This window comes from Sebastes umbrosus, chromosome 13 (genome assembly GCF_015220745.1).
Source record: "Sebastes umbrosus isolate fSebUmb1 chromosome 13, fSebUmb1.pri, whole genome shotgun sequence".
Lineage (NCBI taxonomy): Eukaryota > Metazoa > Chordata > Actinopteri > Perciformes > Sebastidae > Sebastes > Sebastes umbrosus.
The window spans coordinates 286,891-300,039 of NC_051281.1; positions in this window are offsets into that span (position 1 = coordinate 286,891).

Here is a 13,149-nt window from a genome sequence, read left to right on the forward strand (position 1 = left end):
ATAATATGTCGAAAAAAAGTCGGAAAAAAAGTCATAGTATAATATGTCAGAAAAAGACAAAAAAAAGTCATAGTATAATATGTCGAAAAAAAAGTCAGAAAAAAAGTCAGTATAATATGTCAAAAAAAGACAAAAGAAAGTCATAGTATAATATGTCGAAAAAAAAGTCAGAAAAATTTATAGTATAGGATGTTGAAAAAAGATTTATAGTTTATTATGTCGAAAAAAGTCATAGAATAGTATGTCGTAAAAAAAGTCATAGTATAATATGTCGAAAAAAAAAGTCAAAAAAAAGTCATGTTATAATATGTCGAAAAAAAAGTCGGAAAAAAAGTCATCGTATAATATGTCGAAAAAAAAGTCGGAAAAAAAGTCAGTATAATATGTCGAAAAAAAAGTCGTAAAAAAAGTCATAGTATAATATGTCGAAAAAAAAGTCGTAAAAAAAGTCATAGTATAATATGTCGAAAAAAAAGTCGGAAAAAAAGTCATAGTATAAAATGTCAGAAAAAAATTAATAATATAGTATGTCGAAAAAAGTCAGAAAAAAATAATAGTGAAGTATGTCCTAAAAAAAGTCATAGTATAAAATGTCGAAAAAAAGTCATAGTATATTATTTCGTAAAAAAAGTCATAGTATAATATGTCGAAAAAAGAAAAAAAAAGTCATAGTATAGGATGTTGAAAAAAGATTTATAGTTTATTATGTCGAAAAAAGTCATAGAATAGTATGTCGTAAAAAAAGTCATAGTATAATATGTCGAAAAAAAAAGTCAGAAAAAAAGTCATAGTATAATATGTCAGAAAAAAGAAAAAAAAAGTCATTGTATAATATGTCGAAAAAAAAGTCGGAAAAAAAGTCATAGTATAATATGTCGAAAAAAAAGTCGGAAAAAAAGTCATAGTATAATATGTCGAAAAAAAAGTCGGAAAAAAAGTCAGTATAATATGTCGAAAAAAAAGTCGGAAAAAAAGTCATAGTATAATATGTTAAAAAAAAGTCATAGTATAGTATGTCGAAGAAAGTCAGAAAAACAGTCATAGTATAAAATGTCGAAAAAAAGTCATAGTATATTATTTCGTAAAAAAAGTCATAGTATAATATGTCGAAAAAAAGTCGGAAAAAAAGTCATAGTATAATATGTCGAAAAAAAAGTCATAGTATAAAATGTCGAAAAAAAGTCATAGTATATTATTTCATAAAAAAAGTCATAGTATAATAGGTCGAAAAAAAGTCAGTACATTATGTCGAAAACAAGTCATAGTATAGTTTGTTGAAAAAAGAAAAAAAAAGTCAGTATAATATGTCGAAAAAAAGTCGGAAAAAAAATCATAGTATAATATGTCGAAAATAAAGTCAGAAAGAAAGTCATAGTATAATATGTCAGAAAAAGACAAAAAAAAGTCATAGTATAATATGTCAGAAAAAGAAAAAAAAGTCATAGTATAATTTGTCGAAAAAAAAGTCGGAAAAAAAGTCAGTATAATATGTCAAAAAAAGACAAAAGAAAGTCATAGTATAATATGTCAGAAAAAGACAAAAAAAAGTCAGTATAATATGTCAAAAAAAAGTCGGAAAACAAGTCATAGTATAATATGTCAAAAAAAGACAAAAAAAGTCACAGTATAATATGTCGAAAAAAAAGTCAGAAAGAAAGTCATAGTATAATATGTCAAAAAAAGACAAAAAAAAGTCATAGTATAGGATGTTGAAAAAAGATTTATAGTTTATTATGTCGAAAAAAGTCATAGTATATTATTTCGTAAAAAAAGTCAGTAAAATATGTTGAAAAAAAAGTCAGAAAAAAACTCATAGTATAATATGTCAAAAAAAAAGTCAGTATATTATGTTGAAAAAAAAGTCTGAAAAAAGTCATAGTATAATATGTTAAAAAAAAAGTCATAGTATAGTATGTCGAAAAAAGTCAGAAAAAAAGTCATAGTATAATATGTCGAAAAAAGAAAAAAAAAGTCATAGTATAATATGTCGAAAAAAAGTCAGAAAAAAAGTCAGTACATTATGTCGAAAACAAGTCATAGTATAGTTTGTCGAAAAAAGAAAAAAAAAGTCATAGTATAGGATGTTGAAAAAAGATTTATAGTTTATTATGTCGAAAAAAGTCATAGAATAGTATGTCGTAAAAAAAGTCATAGTATAATATGTCGAAAAAAAAAGTCATAGTATAATATGTCAGAAAAAAGAAAAAAAAAGTCATTGTATAATATGTCGAAAAAAAAGTCGGAAAAAAAGTCATAGTATAATATGTCGAAAAAAAAGTCGGAAAAAAAGTCATAGTATAATATGTCGAAAAAAAAGTCGGAAAAAAAGTCATAGTATAATATGTTAAAAAAAAGTCATAGTATAGTATGTCGAAGAAAGTCAGAAAAACAGTCATAGTATGTCGAAAAAAGTAAAAAAAAAAGTCATAGTATAAAATGTCGAAAAAAAGTCATAGTATATTATTTCGTAAAAAAAGTCATAGTATAATATGTTGAAAAAAAAGTCATAGTATAATATGTCGAAAAAAAAGTCATAGTATAAAATGTCGAAAAAAAGTCATAGTATATTATTTCATAAAAAAAGTCATAGTATAATAGGTCGAAAAAAAGTCAGTACATTATGTCGAAAACAAGTCATAGTATAGTTTGTTGAAAAAAGAAAAAAAAAGTCAGTATAATATGTCGAAAAAAAGTCGGAAAAAAAGTCATAGTATAATATGTCGAAAATAAAGTCAGAAAGAAAGTCATAGTATAATATGTCGAAAAAGACAAAAAAAAGTCATAGTATAATATGTCAGAAAAAGACAAAAAAAAGTCATAGTATAATATCTCAGAAAAAGAAAAAAAAGTCATAGTATAATTTGTCGAAAAAAAAGTCGGAAAAAAAGTCAGTATAATATGTCAAAAAAAGACAAAAGAACGTCATAGTATAATATGTCGAAAAAAAAGTCAGAAAAATTTATAGTATAGGATGTTGAAAAAAGATTTATAGTTTATTATGTCGAAAAAAGTCATAGTATATTATTTCGTAAAAAAAGTCAGTAAAATATGTTGAAAAAAAAGTCAGAAAAAAACTCATAGTATAATATGTCAAAAAAAAAGTCAGTATATTATGTTGAAAAAAAAGTCAGAAAAAAGTCATAGTATAATATGTCGAAAAAAAAGTCAGAAAAAAGTCATAGTATAATATGTTAAAAAAAAAGTCATAGTATAGTATGTCGAAAAAAGTCAGAAAAAAAGTCATAGTATAATATGTCGAAAAAAAAGTCAGAAAAAAATTATGTTATAATATGTCGAAAAAAAAATCGGAAAAAAAGTCATAGTATAGGATGTCGAAAAAAGAAAAAAAAGTCATAGTATAATATGTCGGGAAAAAAAGTCATAGTATAGGATGTCGAAAAAAGAAAAAAAAAGTCATAGTATAATATGTCAAAAAAAAAGTCAGGAAAAAGTCATAGTATAATATGTCGAAAAAAAAGTCGGAAAAAAAGTCATAGTATAATATGTCGAAAAAAAAGTCAGAAAGAAAGTCATAGTATAATATGTCGAAAAAAAAGTCGGAAAAAAAGTCAGTATAATATGTCAAAAAAAGACAAAAAAAAGTCATAGTATAGTATGTCGAAAAAAGTAAAAAAAAAAGTTATAGTATAAAATGTCGAAAAAAAGTCATAGTATATTATTTCGTAAAAAAAGTCATAGTATAATATGTCAAAAAAAGTCATAGTATAATATGTCGAAAAAAAAGTCAGAAAAAAACTCATAGTATAATATGTCGAAAAAAAAGTTGGAAAAAAACTCATAGTATAAAATGTCGAAAAAAAACTCATAGTATATTATTTCGTAAAAAAAGTCATAGTATAATATGTCGAAAAAAAAAGTCAGAAAAAAGTCATAGTATAATATGTCAAAAAAAAGTCAGAAAAAAGTCATAGTATAATATGTTAAAAAAAAGTCATAGTATAGTATGTCGAAAAAAGTAAAAAAAAAAAGTCATAGTATAATATGTCGAAAAAAAGTCGGAAAACAAGTCATAGTATAATATGTCGAAAAAAAAGTCGTAAAAAAAGTCATAGTATAATATGTCGAAAAAAAGTCGGAAAACAAGTCATAGTATAATATGTCGAAAAAAAAGTCGGAAAAAAAGTCATAGTATAATATGTCAAAAAAAAGTCAGAAAAATGTCATAGTATAATATGTTAAAAAAAAAGTCATAGTATAATATGTCAAAAAAAAGTCAGAAAAATGTCATAGTATAATATGTTAAAAAAAAAGTCATAGTATAATATGTCAAAAAAAAGTCAGAAAAATGTCATAGTATAATATGTTAAAAAAAAAGTCATAGTATAGTATGTCGAAAAAAGTCAGATAAAAAGTCATAGTATAATATGTCGGAAAAAAAGTCGGAAAAAAAGTCATAGTATAGGATGTTGAAAAAAGATTTATAGTTTATTATGTCGAAAAAAGTCATAGTATACTATGACTTATTTCAAAAGAAGTCATAGTATATAGTATGTAATAAAAAGTCATAGTATAGTATGTCATGTGATGCCTATTGTGGTTATGTGAGCTGTGTTTATATTTAATATTGTGGTTTTATTATTAACAATGCTCATAGAAACTATCCTGTTAACTAATTCCACTTGCTCGGCTGTAAGCTCATTAAATCTCCTTATTGATCATTTAGAAGAAGAAATACTGAATTCAGTAGTTGTATGCATCTATAAGAACACTTCATGTGTTTGTACAATATTTGTCAACAATTATAAGCTTTCCAATGAAAACATATTTTTTATTATGACAACAGTATTTATCTAATAAAACTTGCAATTTTTTCATAATTGTCTTACTGTCAACGAAAGCCCATGAAAATACTAAAAACCAGCAATAAATAGATTCTACTCAGAAGTAGAGCCAATGCATGGATAACATGCAGTGTGTACCACAGGCCTCTAGGTGTCAGTGTAACCATGACATTAAACTGCTGCCTCAGTCCAGAGAACACAGCAGGAACAAGGCCCTGTTCACACCTGGTATCACTTTGTGCTTATTTAAAGTTCAACCATGATGTGGTTTTGTTGCCTAAACACAACCGCGACTGTTTCACGGTAAGTGGCGTTAAATGAAAAGTCATAGTAAAATATGTCATAAAAGATAAAGTATGTCATAAGTATGTTTACTTATGTTTTTATCACAGTAGAATATGTCGTAAAAATGTCATAGATTAGTAGTTTATTTTGAAGTTACGTTAGTGACGTTTGTCACATGTTTTCCGTTCTTATGTTACGTTGATCACGCACGTATTTTACTTAGTTTAGTACTTCAATTTTATTTTAAGTGCAACCATGATGTGGATTTGTTGTGTAAACATAACCGCAACCGTTTCTCGGTAAGTGGCGTTAAATGACATGTAGGAAAGCCCAAAATGCTGAGAGAGCTGCATAAAAACCAGTCAAATGTCATGTACTTGGTGAAATATACGTGATTCTGGGTTCACAGCACCAAGAACATTACTGGAGTATCTGAGTAAAAGTACTTTATTACTGACACTGTCTCTATAAATCAGCAGCAGGACCCGTCTGTGACTGCGCCAACATGTTTTGGACGCACCATTAGATGCCGTCACATCCACACAGCTGTCAACCAGCGGCAGCAGCACAACGGCCTCCATACGATTTCACACAGGAGATTTCTCACAGTAATGGCTGCCAGGTGAAATGACAAGCGGGCGTCGGTGACGAGACGTGACAGCGGCGGGCGGGATATGAAGGAACGTCTCGACACCGCCGCCGACAAAGAGAACACAAAGAGCCGCGGCTAATTACGGCGGCTGTCAACAGGCTTCATTAGAGATGTAGCACAGCTAATGGAGGACTGCTGCCTCACAATGCTGCTGCTGCTCAGCACATTATTTATAGAACATAGACACACACACACACACACACACACACACACACACACACACACACACACACACAGACACACACACAGACACTCACACTCACGCACAAACACACACACACACACACACACACACACACACACACACACACACACACACACACACACACACACACACACACACACACACACACAGAGGATGTAGAGCAAGTGATAGATGTTTTTGGCCAGCAGGCGTTGCAGTTGGCTGCTGAGCTAATTTTTTTCTTCTTCTATGAAAATAGGATGATTTAAAAAAAATGACATGAGACATCTTTTATATGATTCATATATATACAGCCAATACTGTAGAGGACATATACATGTCTATATGTAAATATATGTAGTAGCCCTTCCAGGGGGCTGGAATCTAACTAAGTACATTAACTCAAGTACTGCACTTTATTCTTAAACTTAACTACGTAGTTTGTTGCCTAAACCTAACCAAGTCGACCTATTCTTAAACCTAACTACGTAGTTTGTTGCCTAAACCTAACCAAGTCGACCTTTTCCTAAACCTAACTAAGTAGTTTGTTGCCTAAACCTAACCAAGTCGAACTATTCCTAAACCTAACTAAGTAGTTTGTTGCCTAAACTTAACAATCTTAACGATCTATTCTTAAACCTAACTAAATAGTTTGTTGCCTAAACCTAACTAAATTGATTTCTCCCTAAACCTAACTCAGTAGTTTGTTGCCTAAACCTAACCAAGTCGATCTATTCTTAAACCTAACTAAGTAGTTTGTTGCCTAAACCTAACCAAGTCGAACTATTCCTAAACCTAACTAAATAGTTTGTTGCCTAAACGTAACCAAGTCGATCTTTTCCTAATCCTAAGTAGTTTTATTTTGAAAAGACTGGAGTGGAAACGGACCCCTGCATCACGTGTTTCTGGACAACAGTATCAATACGTTGCTGGAAGTCGTGCTGAGCGTCACGAATCAAAAGGTAAAGTCGTGTCTATGTAGACGAGTCCAATAGATTAGATTTCCCGATATACAGAAACGTGCCGACTCCTCCAGTCTCTATGGAAACAGGTCCAGTCCATCCTGTCCTCTCTGAGTGTTTCTCTGGAGGTGATTACTGGCCTGAGGAGTCCTCATCCAGGACTGACAGATACATCCTCTGTAATTCTGCTGTGTTTGATGTTGCTTTCAGAGCGGAGAACAACAGAAACACAGCAGAGAGAGAAGGAGATAAATGGAAGAGGAGGGACTGTTAGAAAGAGATAGAGGAGACACACTCACTAATCCTGTTTCTCTTTGTCTCCGTAGTGTTGCTACAACACGTCCACTTTCATCTGGAGGAAACACCGCTGTAATAATCACTTATACTCATATATGTGTGCATGAAGCTCTTAACGCCGTCACCGGCTACAGTAAATACAAGTCACAAGCCTCGGTCCGGATCCATCAGGTGGTGGAAATACCACGATACTGAGCACGGCGTTTAGCGTGCAATAAGGACGCCTTCCGCGTGTCTTTTGTACGCCATGTATCCTGAACCGACTGCGATGTAAACACATCAGCGTATAAATACTACGACAAGATTTAGTGACGTAGAATAAGAAGAGAGAAAGACCAATGATGACGGTGGATCCAACAAACACAGGACTTTTAACCAGGAGACGGTTGTTGACCAGAGTTTTGTAGTTGTGTTTTACTTAGTTTACTCAAAGAACGTATATCGATAAGAAGTGAAAGTCAATTATCAGCTCCCAGCAGCAGAGCTACGCCTCCGCCATTCTGGACTGAAAGCGACGACCAGACGGCAGTAAAACGTCCTCCCACAAAGAGACAACAGTAAAACGTCCTCCTACAAAGAGACAACAGTAAAACGTCCTCCTACGAAGAGACAACAGTAAAACGTCCTCTACAAAGAGACAACAGTAAAACGTCCTCCTACGAAGAGACAACAGTAAAACGTCCTCTACAAAGAGACAACAGTAAAACGTCCTCTACAAAGAGACAACAGTAAAACGTCCTCTACAAAGAGACAACAGTAAAACGTCCTCTACAAAGAGACAACAGTAAAACGTCCTCCTACAAAGAGACAACAGTAAAACGTCCTCCTACAAAGAGACAACAGTAAAACGTCCTCCTACAAAGAGACAACAGTAAAACGTCCTCTACAAAGAGACAACAGTAAAACGTCCTCTACAAAGAGACAACAGTAAAACGTCCTCCTACAAAGAGACAACAGTAAAACGTCCTCTACAAAGAGACAACAGTAAAACGTCCTCCTACGAAGAGACAACAGTAAAACGTCCTCTACAAAGAGACAACAGTAAAACGTCCTCCTACAAAGAGACAACAGTAAAACGTCCTCCTACGAAGAGACAACAGTAAAACGTCCTCCTACAAAGAGACAACAGTAAAACGTCCTCCTACGAAGAGACAACAGTAAAACGTCCTCCCACAAAGAGACAACAGTAAAACGTCCTCCTACGAAGAGACAACAGTAAAACGTCCTCCCACAAAGAGACAACAGTAAAACGTCCTCCTACAAAGAGACAACAGTAAAACGTCCTCCTACAAAGAGACAACAGTAAAACGTCCTCCTACAAAGAGACAACAGTAAAAAGTCCTCCTACAAAGAGACAACAGTAAAACGTCCTCTACAAAGAGACAACAGTAAAACGTCCTCCTACAAAGAGACAACAGTAAAACGTCCTCCTACAAAGAGACAACAGTAAAACGTCCTCCTACAAAGAGACAACAGTAAAATGTCCTCCTACAAAGAGACAACAGTAAAACGTCCTCTACAAAGAGACAACAGTAAAACGTCCTCTACAAAGAGACAACAGTAAAACATCCTCCTACAAAGAGACAACAGTAAAACGTCCTCCTACGAAGAGACAACAGTAAAACATCCTCCTACAAAGAGACAACAGTAAAACGTCCTCTACAAAGAGACAACAGTAAAACGTCCTCTACAAAGAGACAACAGTAAAACATCCTCCTACAAAGAGACAACAGTAAAACGTCCTCTACAAAGAGACAACAGTAAAACGTCCTCTACAAAGAGACAACAGTAAAACATCCTCTACAAAGAGACAACAGTAAAATGTCCTCTACGAAGAGACAACAGTAAAACGTCCTCTACAAAGAGACAACAGTAAAACGTCCTCCTACAAAGAGACAACAGTAAAACGTCCTCTACAAAGAGACAACAGTAAAACATCCTCCTACAAAGAGACAACAGTAAAACGTCCTCTACAAAGAGACAACAGTAAAACGTCCTCTACAAAGAGACAACAGTAAAACATCCTCCTACAAAGAGACAACAGTAAAACGTCCTCTACGAAGAGACAACAGTAAAACGTCCTCTACAAAGAGACAACAGTAAAACGTCCTCCTACAAAGAGACAACAGTAAAACGTCCTCTACAAAGAGACAACAGTAAAACGTCCTCTACAAAGAGACAACAGTAAAACGTCCTCTACGAAGAGACAACAGTAAAACGTCCTCCTACAAAGAGACAACAGTAAAACGTCCTCCCACAAAGAGACAACAGTAAAACATCCTCCTACAAAGAGACAACAGTAAAACGTCCTCTACGAAGAGACAACAGTAAAACGTCCTCCTACAAAGAGACAACAGTAAAACGTCCTCCCACAAAGAGACAACAGTAAAACGTCCTCTACAAAGAGACAACAGTAAAACGTCCTCTACAAAGAGACAACAGTAAAACGTCCTCTACAAAGAGACAACAGTAAAACATCCTCCTACAAAGAGACAACAGTAAAACGTCCTCTACGAAGAGACAACAGTAAAACGTCCTCTACAAAGAGACAACAGTAAAACGTCCTCCTACAAAGAGACAACAGTAAAACGTCCTCTACAAAGAGACAACAGTAAAACGTCCTCTACAAAGAGACAACAGTAAAACGTCCTCTACAAAGAGACAACAGTAAAACGTCCTCTACAAAGAGACAACAGTAAAACATCCTCCTACAAAGAGACAACAGTAAAACGTCCTCCTACAAAGAGACAACAGTAAAACGTCCTCCTACGAAGAGACAACAGTAAAACGTCCTCTACAAAGAGACAACAGTAAAACGTCCTCTACAAAGAGACAACAGTAAAACGTCCTCTACAAAGAGACAACAGTAAAACATCCTCCTACAAAGAGACAACAGTAAAACGTCCTCTACAAAGAGACAACAGTAAAACGTCCTCTACAAAGAGACAACAGTAAAACGTCCTCTACAAAGAGACAACAGTAAAACGTCCTCCTACAAAGAGACAACAGTAAAACGTCCTCCTACAGAGAGACAACAGTAAAACGTCCTCTACAAAGAGACAACAGTAAAACATCCTCCTACAAAGAGACAACAGTAAAACGTCCTCTACAAAGAGACAACAGTAAAACGTCCTCTACAAAGAGACAACAGTAAAACATCCTCCTACAAAGAGACAACAGTAAAACGTCCTCTACAAAGAGACAACAGTAAAACGTCCTCCTACAAAGAGACAACAGTAAAATGTCCTCCTACAAAGAGACAACAGTAAAACGTCCTCTACAAAGAGACAACAGTAAAACGTCCTCCTACAGAGAGACAACAGTAAAACGTCCTCTACAAAGAGACAACAGTAAAACGTCCTCTACAAAGAGACAACAGTAAAACGTCCTCTACAAAGAGACAACAGTAAAACGTCCTCCTACAAAGAGACAACAGTAAAACGTCCTCCTACAAAGAGACAACAGTAAAACGTCCTCTACAAAGAGACAACAGTAAAACGTCCTCCTACAAAGAGACAACAGTAAAACGTCCTCCTACAAAGAGACAACAGTAAAACGTCCTCTACAAAGAGACAACAGTAAAACGTCCTCCTACAAAGAGACAACAGTAAAACGTCCTCCTACAAAGAGACAACAGTAAAACGTCCTCCTACAAAGAGACAACAGTAAAACGTCCTCCTACAAAGAGACAACAGTAAAACGTCCTCTACAAAGAGACAACAGTAAAACGTCCTCTACAAAGAGACAACAGTAAAACGTCCTCCTACAAAGAGACAACAGTAAAACGTCCTCTACAAAGAGACAACAGTAAAACGTCCTCCTACAAAGAGACAACAGTAAAACGTCCTCTACAAAGAGACAACAGTAAAACGTCCTCTACAAAGAGACAACAGTAAAACATCCTCCTACAAAGAGACAACAGTAAAACGTCCTCTACAAAGAGACAACAGTAAAACGTCCTCCTACAAAGAGACAACAGTAAAACGTCCTCTACAAAGAGACAACAGTAAAACGTCCTCTACAAAGAGACAACAGTAAAACGTCCTCCTACAAAGAGACAACAGTAAAACGTCCTCCTACAAAGAGACAACAGTAAAACGTCCTCCTACAAAGAGACAACAGTAAAACGTCCTCTACAAAGAGACAACAGTAAAACGTCCTCCTACAAAGAGACAACAGTAAAACGTCCTCCTACAAAGAGACAACAGTAAAACGTCCTCTACAAAGAGACAACAGTAAAACGTCCTCTACAAAGAGACAACAGTAAAACGTCCTCTACAAAGAGACAACAGTAAAACGTCCTCTACAAAGAGACAACAGTAAAACATCCTCCTACAAAGAGACAACAGTAAAACGTCCTCCTACAAAGAGACAACAGTAAAACGTCCTCTACGAAGAGACAACAGTAAAACGTCCTCTACAAAGAGACAACAGTAAAACGTCCTCTACAAAGAGACAACAGTAAAACGTCCTCTACAAAGAGACAACAGTAAAACGTCCTCCTACAAAGAGACAACAGTAAAACATCCTCCTACAAAGAGACAACAGTAAAACATCCTCCTACAAAGAGACAACAGTAAAACGTCCTCCTACAAAGAGACAACAGTAAAACGTCCTCTACAAAGAGACAACAGTAAAACGTCCTCTACAAAGAGACAACAGTAAAACATCCTCCTACAAAGAGACAACAGTAAAACGTCCTCCTACAAAGAGACAACAGTAAAACGTCCTCCCACAAAGAGACAACAGTAAAACGTCCTCTACAAAGAGACAACAGTAAAACGTCCTCTACAAAGAGACAACAGTAAAACATCCTCCTACAAAGAGACAACAGTAAAACGTCCTCCTACAAAGAGACAACAGTAAAACGTCCTCTACAAAGAGACAACAGTAAAACGTCCTCCTACAAAGAGACAACAGTAAAACGTCCTCTACAAAGAGACAACAGTAAAACGTCCTCTACAAAGAGACAACAGTAAAACATCCTCCTACAAAGAGACAACAGTAAAACGTCCTCTACAAAGAGACAACAGTAAAACGTCCTCCTACAAAGAGACAACAGTAAAACGTCCTCTACAAAGAGACAACAGTAAAACGTCCTCTACAAAGAGACAACAGTAAAACGTCCTCTACAAAGAGACAACAGTAAAACGTCCTCTACAAAGAGACAACAGTAAAACGTCCGCCTTCAAAGAGACAACAGTAAAACGTCCTCTACAAAGAGACAACAGTAAAACGTCCTCCTACAAAGAGACAACAGTAAAACATCCTACTACAAAGAGACAACAGTAAAACGTCCTCTACAAAGAGACAACAGTAAAACATCCTCCTACAAAGAGACAACAGTAAAACGTCCTCTACAAAGAGACAACAGTAAAACGTCCTCTACAAAGAGACAACAGTAAAACGTCCTCTACAAAGAGACAACAGTAAAACATCCTCCTACAAAGAGACAACAGTAAAACGTCCTCCTACAAAGAGACAACAGTAAAACGTCCTCTACAAAGAGACAACAGTAAAACGTCCTCTACAAAGAGACAACAGTAAAACGTCCTCTACAAAGAGACAACAGTAAAACGTCCTCCTACAAAGAGACAACAGTAAAACGTCCTCTACAAAGAGACAACAGTAAAACGTCCTCTACAAAGAGACAGTAAAACGTCCTCCTACAAAGAGACAACAGTAAAACGTCCTCCTACAAAGAGACAACAGTAAAACGTCCTACTACAAAGAGACAACAGTAAAACGTCCTCTACAAAGAGACAACAGTAAAACGTCCTCTACAAAGAGACAACAGTAAAACGTCCTCTACAAAGAGACAACAGTAAAACATCCTCCTACAAAGAGACAACAGTAAAACGTCCTCCTACAAAGAGACAACAGTAAAACGTCCTCTACAAAGAGACAACAGTAAAACGTCCTCTACAAAGAGACAACAGTAAAACGTCCTCCTACAAAGAGACAACA